We start from the raw sequence: 8,979 nt of genomic DNA on the forward strand, positions 1-8,979 counted from the left end.
TCAGTTAATATTAGATTATCAGCTGATCCCAGAGTAGTTCAAAGAATTGATATATTGATTGCCGACATCCGTGACTTTTATGGTTTAATTCTAAGTAGGGATTGCTCTGAGAAACTCCATGGTTACATTTCCACTGATTGGTCTCACATGTGGCTTCCCTATAAAGGGAAACCAAATCAAATCAAAATAGAACAGGAGAAACACATGACTCATACAGTAACGGAGTTTGAACAAGAAAACCAACCTATAACTTTCAATAATAACATTCTCGAAAATTACTCAACTGAGTCATTCTTTGGAAATTTTAATGCTCAATAATCACCTTTTCCTGTTAATAATATCACATCACAAATTGAAAATTTCTCTCATACTGATACCTCAAGATGTGTTATTATTGCTGATGAACTTGTAAATAAATCTGTAGATAAGGCTTTATTTTGGTCTTTATATTTTGATGGATCAAAATCCAATGATGGTGGAGGAGTAGGGTGTATTTTAGTTAGTCTAGAAGGGGAAAACTATGCTATCATGTAGACTAGAATTTGAGTGTACCAATAACAATGCGAAATATGAAGCATTGATTCAAGGGATCTATAAAGCAATAGTCTGAATATTCAATATCTGAATGTATTTGGAAATTCTGAAATTGTCATCAAACAAGTAAGGAACACTATCCATTGCCTCTTAGGACATCTCAAACATTATCAATCCCTTGTTCAAGATCTCATAACTTATTTTCTGGCATTCAACATTTCTCCTATTCCTAGATCTCAGAATGCAACAACTAATTTATTGGCTAATATTGCTTCTAAGCTCCATCCATCCGAGGATTATAGTCCAAATAGGTTTTCAATTGAATTAATTTTTCGTCCATCTATCCCAGACAATTTCACCAATTGGTGGGTATTTAATCATGATGAAGACATCTTAAATTTCTTGAATTCTAAAAAATCTTATGATGATCAGATTATCGATGAAAACAATCATGATCTTCAACTAAAACAAAGACTAAATGAGAATTATATTCCTAAATCTATGGTCAAGCTAGAAGATATCTATGACATCAAAGATAGATTCAAAAAGGTCACTAATGTAAAACTTCAAATTTCTACTTTAAGGTTTGTGTTATCGCTGAAAATGCTGTAGTAAAAAATTTTAGCTTGGCTTAAAGTCAGAGCGGTTTCGCAGCGCCAGAATTCTTTTTAGCAGTTTCGCAGCGCTACCTGTTTGCGTGGTTTCGTAGCGTGCTACGAAACTGGGGATTTGTTTGAGTTTTCAGTGAAAGTCCAAATCCTAGCATGCTTATTGTACAGAGTTCTTCTTCCCTCCAGGAATGTTGATGAGAGCAGTGGCAGTATGTTCAAGGAGACACCTTATGATGATACAGCTATTGTAGGATTGCCATCATATACATTAAGGGAGTTGTCTCTGAATTCTGGCTCATGGGTGATTGTGAAAGAGGTACATACTAATGTGGGAGACTTGCAGGAGATGTTGTGTTGAATCCTCTAGACAAAGAATCTATTAAATGTTATAAGTAATGGAGTGTTTGATATTTGGGGATTGTCTTTTCACAATCTGTAACTTCTTTCACAAAGCAGGGCGCCACAATGGATTGAAAGATTTGAAAAATATTTATGATAAAGTTCATGTTCCCGTTTGTTGGGTATTGGTGTTCAAAGTTGGATTAGGTAATAAAGGGGCTGCGCTTGCAAATAGCATTTCCAATTGGCTAAATGTGGCACTTTTATCAATTTATGTTAAATCTTCCCCTGCATGCAAGAAGACATGGACATCTTTCTCAAGGGAAGCTTTATATGACATTACAAACTTTCTTAAGCTTACTATTCTATCTGCAGTAATGCGTTGCTTGGAATACTGGTCTTTTGAAATGCTTGTTCTCTTCTCCGGTTTGTTGCCTAAGCCTGAATTTGAGATATCAGTTCTCTCCATCTGTCTTAGCACTCATGCAGTTGCATATATGATCCCCTTTGGCGTGGGTGCTGCTGTAAGTACACGAGTTTCCAATGAACTAGGAGCTGGACGCTCCCGCACTGCACAGTTATCAGTGTGTGTCGAGGTTTGTATGGCAGTCAATGAGGCTCTTATGATAAGATATATCTTATTCTCTATCAGAAATGTATGGGGCTATGTTTATAGCAATGAAGTAGAGGTAGATGAATGCATTTCAATCATGATGCCACTACTTGTACCCTCAACATTTATGGATGCCATCCAAGGTGTTCTATCAGGTATTGCTAGAGGATGTGGATGGCAAACGTTGGGTGCCTATGCAAACCTTGGGGCATACTATGTGGTTGGCATGCCTATAGCTGTCATTTTAGCTTTTGCACTGCATGTTGGCGGCAGGGGACCTTCGGCATTTGAGCACCTGTTCTGTTGCTAAGAACATTGCGCTAACAAAGGAAAATCTTATCAAAAATTTATCACTGCTGCACAGAAAGGGATATATGGGAGCACCCAAAAGAAGTTGATCAGAGCGCCTTCAGAGATTTCGCATTCATATTCCAAGGTATGCACTTGTGAACAGAGATTACCCCTATTAAGAGTTGAACTACTTTGTGGAGTAAGGGATTTTGTTCAAAACCATGCATAGCGAATTATCAAGCCTTTTGTGGAAAAAACCAGTTTATGGAGATGATCACAGTGTCTATGGTTTAGTGGCCAATCTTCTGGCTTATCATATGTTTTCGAACCTCTTACACTATTATGGAGGATTGAACTCGCGTTATCAAAGGCAAACAGAGCGAAAACTGTAGAAGGATAAGGGGGATTTTCAAGAGCTAAGGCCGCTGCATTACTTGTATCTTTTTGTCCGACAATATCCATATGGCGGAGGCGAAGGCAGATATGAAAAATGTAGTTCTGAAAGAGTCCAAGTGCAATGTTTGAAGCATGAGATCACTGGAATAGTATGAACGAAATAGTATCAATGATTTGGTTGTCGCTAATTGAGTGACATCCTTGAATACTTGATCTGGTCATTAATTGTTTGTTTTCTTCAATTGAGTGAATCTCCAAAGGGGTAATGTAAATGCATTAATTCTCAAATGGTTCGTTGATTCATATACACCTGCGCCATCCGAACAGGGTTCTTTTCGTTCAAGACTTTCGCTCTGTCCTCGTAAACTATCTGAGCAATCTGAGGATAAAAGTTAAATGTAATTTAATGTGGACATCATGCACTTTTAAACAAGAACGAAATTTTAGGTCATTGGTTTGGCACCGACGTGAGTCATAATACAGATGGCGCGGAAGGAGTTAGGTTTAGCCTTTTTGGCTGATCTATATACGTCCACGTCCTCGGTATCATGCTAAATCGAATCCTCATGACCGTGAATGATGTTAAGGGGCGCATAAGAAAGGGCCTACAGAATCGAGACAATTGGATGACGGAGAATTCAAGTAGCAGACAACAAAACCAGTGAATCTCCATCTGGCGGTTCGTTTGCAACTCGTGCCTAACCTCATGATATCTTCTAAGCAGTAAATACTTTATCTGATGTGTTTTCTCAGAAAGGGAGTTCATTTGTTCATAATATATTACAGAGAAGATCTAGGTGGCTTTCAGAAGAAACAAATGGATCCTCGGCTTTACTTAATTCACCGGCTCATATCACAGCTCTGAAATTTGAGAATTAAATTAACCAAGTTTTTCATGGCCTTAAAAAAACAGAGTCTCAAGAAGCGGAATATAAGTTTGCCCATGAAGAACTATATTTCCTCTGTTGCTTACAATACCTTGTTGCTGGGAGAATTCAGACATCCAGCAGTTGAATGCCATGGTGTTGCACGAATGGTCAGAGGCTGTGCAATTTATATCAGAGAAGCTGGAGCACTTTGCTAAATAATGGTGACCGGAATATACTCTTTAAATGTTTTCCTTTCTGCGCCAGTTATGAGTCTTTTTATATAAATTCATATTACAGTTTCAGGTGAAGATGATTTTTAGAGTTGGAAAGGGCTATTTTGTATACAGTAAGTCGAAGGCCTTAGCTGCGCTAAATGGTATGAGGATGGAAAACTCAAACAAACTGGAAACGATCTATGGGCACTGGGTTGCACTTTATATCAGATGCTGTATGATATATCACCTTTTAAAGATGGCAGTGAGTGGCTCACATTCCAAAGGATCACCTCATTTGAAGATTTGAAGACAGCAAGGAATACTACACCGACTTTATGTTCCAGTTGGGATTTATGAAGCTTTTATTGGTTTGATGCTAGTCAAGTTGGCTGTGATATGTAATGGCAGAAGCAAGCTTCATCTTCTTCAAACTATTTAGGTTCCTAATAGCTGTACAAATGTCTGAAGAGATCATGGATCTAAGTAGAAAACGCTTCAAAGATACATAGGTTCTGTTTTGACATATACAGCAGTTTCGTAGCGCGCTACGAAACTGCTGTAGAATGCTGTTTTGTGGAAAAACAATGAATTTTGATGATGAGGTCAGTTAATGGTGAAAGAAGGTCTCAAACTCAGGCAGTGAGATCATACATGTGTTTCATAACCACTCAAACAGTGACAGGTGTAGCTCTTGAAGAGAAGATAAAATATTTTGTTTATTTTCATAAAGTTTTCTCAAAGGCAATTTATGACCGAGCTACTAACGTATTGGTGGGGTTACCAGAATCTTCGGTTGATACACCTGTTGGTCCTTGAAGTATCCAGATCATATAACATATGGTGATTATGCGTTGATTAATTGAAGGTTCAAAGAACTCGGAGTGTGGTCTTTAAATGATGAAGAGGAATGGAAGACAGGGGACCGTGGATGTAGGGTGATTAATTTTATCAATTAATAAGCTGTCTTACAGCTAGCATCCGAGACCAGCTTGCTCGGTGATTGTTCCCTTAACATATCTTAGCCATAATGAAAATCATACAGCTGTCCAGCATCCAAGAAAGCATCAAGTCTGCGAGGAGAATGAAATTAGTATTTTAGTTGGATTAGGATTGTGTGTAATTTTAGTTCAGGATGTTTGTAATTAATGCAGTAGTTAAGAGCATGTAGGAAGAGTTAATTGCCACCTTCGAGGCTCCCCTCATGCTGGAGGAGGAAGCTCGAGGTGTTGGAGTTTGCTTGCCTATATATGGGCCAAGTTAGGATGTAAAAAGGGTTGGACTGTATATACAAAAACAAAGTTTTTAGAGCTTATGAAAAGACTGTTACAGTAATGGCAAACAGGGTTTTTTCTTCCCAAGATTCTCAATGCATATTTTTGTTCAAATGTGATGGTGGTTTAGTTTCTTAATGTTCTTTTTACAGCCTTGTTATGGCACAATCCCTCAGAATTCATATTATATGCTCTGACTTCCTGTGTGCTTGACAGGCTGTGGGTTTTGGTGAAGCATGTTTGAACATCACTCAGAATTCATTTTTTAATGCTCTGACTTCCTGTATGTTCAGCAGGCTTTGATTTAGGTAAATTATGTTTGAACCTTTGATGATGCAAAGAGCCTTGGCTTCTATGAGATGACTGTGATTTGGTTTATTAACTGTGAGAGACTCCATAGCCCAATGAAGACTAATTTGATGTATGTCCAACCAGCTATATTTTTATAAATGTGTGAAGAGTTAGCCCTCTAGTGTTTGAAGGATTTTGTCAAGAGTCGTGAGAGAGCCCTCTCTGATTAGGAAGGCTAATTCCTAATCTAAAGTATGGTCTGAAACAGTTACATGAGACCTTGCTTGGTTGCAGTCCCTAGTACTGGTTTTGTGATAACATTTTGGTGCGTCTGCCGGGAGCTTAAGATTGGATTTCTGAAGGTAGCAGGAGTTCAAATGATTTTCAAGGCTGCAAAACTACCTTGGCGACTCCATTGTTGAAGAATTCAAAGTTATATATTCATGGTGATTCCACTGGAGTTATGAAAGACCCAGAAGCTGCCCTTCTTTGTTCAAGGTATGCATGCATAGATTTCTCAGGACTTCATGGTTTCCCAAACCATTTTCCCAAGGATATTTATTTTCTAAAGAATGGTCCGAAATTTAACGGTGAAGACTTGAGTTTAACGTTGGAGCATATCTCAGATTTTTGTCATTTTGCACAGCTTCTTAGAATTAAACATGAGGATGTTTGCATAAGGTTATTTTATGATTCTTTCCAAGGGAAATGCAAACAGTGGGTTGAATGCTTGCCTGCCAAGTCCATTAAGTCATTTCCAGACTTTTGGCTTTTGTTCTTGGAGGAATGGATAGATAGGCCAGAGGTGGAAGTAGAATCTCCCTCAGTTGAAGGTTTTAAACAATGGAATAGTGATCATAGTACAGAGGAAACTAATGAATCTTTTTCTTTGTCCTTATCCTCATATCTGAGATCCTTTGACTGCAAGTCAGAGGATAAGATGAAATTTTTTGATGAATTTGCTAAAGATATTGAGAAAGAAATTGAAGGTTTAGAAGGACAAATTCAGGCATACAATCTTCATGATCATGATTATTATTCCCAAAAGTTTCCTGTGACAGAGCGCAAGGAGCTGCTTCCTCTCTCTTTCATGATTGAGGAACTGAACACTGAGATTGGAGATCAGTTTGCACAGCTTGAAAATTTCAAGGAAGGACAAGCTGATCATGTGTTTTGGGATCCTATAGCTGATTACATGGAAGAGTTTTATTCTCCAGTGTTTCAGCTTACCTATGAAGATCAGAGACAGTTTCAGTGGCAGCGGTCTTTACACTATTATATCAGTTCTGAAATCCGATACAGTCAAGGAAGATTTCAGTGGCAGCGGTCATTACACTGTCATATTGGTTCTGAATTCCGGGATAGGCAAAGAAATCAAATGTCAGACAAAGCAAAGGATTGGCTGCATTGGAAGTTTCATATTGATTGAGCTAAGGAAAGTTTAAATGGTTAGGGTAGGTAGGTAGGTAAATTGCAAATAAGTTCAAGGTTGGCTGAGCATTTATTTTTCAGTAGCATTAGTTTCTTTCTCCTACAGTCATGCTTGTCAAGAAAATTTCAGTTTGTCAAAATGGATAAGGCACTGGAGCTGCATGTTCTTAGTGTACCACAGGGGCACACTATCCCAAGTGGAGCCACTGTTATCGCTGAAAATGCTGTAGTAAAAAATTTTAGCCTGGCTTAAAGTCAGAGCGGTTTCGCAGCGCCAGAATTCTTTTTAGCAGTTTCGCAGCGCTACCTGTTTGCGTGGTTTCGTAGCGTGCTACGAAACTGGGGATTTGTTTGAGTTTTCAGTGAAAGTCCAAATCCTAGCATGCTTATTGTACAGAGTTCTTCTTCCCTCCAGGAATGTTGATGAGAGCAGTGGCAGTATGTTCAAGGAGACACCTTATGATGATACAGCTATTGTAGGATTGCCATCATATACATTAAGGGAGTTGTCTCTGAATTCTGGCTCATGGGTGATTGTGAAAGAGGTACATACTAATGTGGGAGACTTGCAGGAGATGTTGTGTTGAATCCTCTAGACAAAGAATCTATTAAATGTTATAAGTAATGGAGTGTTTGATATTTGGGGATTGTCTTTTCACAATCTGTAACTTCTTTCACAAAGCAGGGCGCCACAATGGATTGAAAGATTTGAAAAATATTTATGATAAAGTTCATGTTCCCGTTTGTTGGGTATTGGTGTTCAAAGTTGGATTAGGTAATAAAGGGGCTGCGCTTGCAAATAGCATTTCCAATTGGCTAAATGTGGCACTTTTATCAATTTATGTTAAATCTTCCCCTGCATGCAAGAAGACATGGACATCTTTCTCAAGGGAAGCTTTATATGACATTACAAACTTTCTTAAGCTTACTATTCTATCTGCAGTAATGCGTTGCTTGGAATACTGGTCTTTTGAAATGCTTGTTCTCTTCTCCGGTTTGTTGCCTAAGCCTGAATTTGAGATATCAGTTCTCTCCATCTGTCTTAGCACTCATGCAGTTGCATATATGATCCCCTTTGGCGTGGGTGCTGCTGTAAGTACACGAGTTTCCAATGAACTAGGAGCTGGACGCTCCCGCACTGCACAGTTATCAGTGTGTGTCGGGGTTTGTATGGCAGTCAATGAGGCTCTTATGATAAGATATATCTTATTCTCTATCAGAAATGTATGGGGCTATGTTTCTAGCAATGAAGTAGAGGTAGATGAATGCATTTCAATCATGATGCCACTGCTTGTACCCTCAACATTTATGGATGCCATCCAAGGTGTTCTATCAGGTATTGCTAGAGGATGTGGATGGCAAACGTTGGGTGCCTATGCAAACCTTGGGGCATACTATGTGGTTGGCATGCCTATAGCTGTCATTTTAGCCTTTGCACTGCATGTTGGCGGCAGGGGACCTTCGGCATTTGAGCACCTGTTCTGTTGCTAAGAACATTGCGCTAACAAAGGAAAATCTTATCAAAAATTTATCACTGCTGCACAGAAAAGGATATATGGGAGCACCCAAAAGAAGTTGATCAGAGCGCCTTCAGAAATTTCGCATTCATATTCCAAGGTATGCACTTGTGAACAGAGATTACCCCTATTAAGAGTTGAACTACTTTGTGGAGTAAGGGATTTTGTTCAAAACCATGCATAGCGAATTATCAAGCCTTTTGTGGAAAAAACCAGTTTATGGAGATGATCACAGTGTCTATGGTTTAGTGGCCAATCTTCTGGCTTATCATATGTTTTCGAACCTCTTACACTATTATGGAGGATTGAACTCGCGTTATCAAAGGCAAACAGAGTGAAAACTGTAGAAGGACAAGGGGGATTTTCAAGAGCTAAGGCCACTGCATTACTTGTATCTTTTTGTCCGACAATATCCATATGGCGGAGGCGAAGGCAGATATGAAAAATGTAGTTCTGAAAGAGTCCAAGTGCAATGTTTGAAGCATGAGATCACTGGAATAGTATGAACGAAATAGTATCAATGATTTGGTTGTCGCTAATTGAGTGACATCCTTGAATACTTGATCTGGTCATTAATTGTTTGTTTTCTTCAATTGAGTGA

General features: G+C 38.7%; 2 pseudogenes; both read left to right on the forward strand.

Annotated features, from left to right (window-relative positions):
• Positions 1–1,861: 1,861 nt before the first annotated feature.
• On the forward strand, positions 1,862–2,407 carry LOC149146549 (protein DETOXIFICATION 16 pseudogene; annotated as a pseudogene).
• A 5,399-nt stretch (positions 2,408–7,806) lies between these two features.
• On the forward strand, positions 7,807–8,352 carry LOC149146550 (protein DETOXIFICATION 16 pseudogene; annotated as a pseudogene).
• The last annotated feature ends 627 nt before the right edge of the window (positions 8,353–8,979 follow it).

This window comes from Pinus tabuliformis, chromosome X (assembly GCF_031772625.1).
Source record: "Pinus tabuliformis cultivar Carrire ecotype Pingquan chromosome X, CPIR1, whole genome shotgun sequence".
NCBI classification, from domain to species: Eukaryota; Viridiplantae; Streptophyta; class Pinopsida; order Pinales; family Pinaceae; genus Pinus; species Pinus tabuliformis.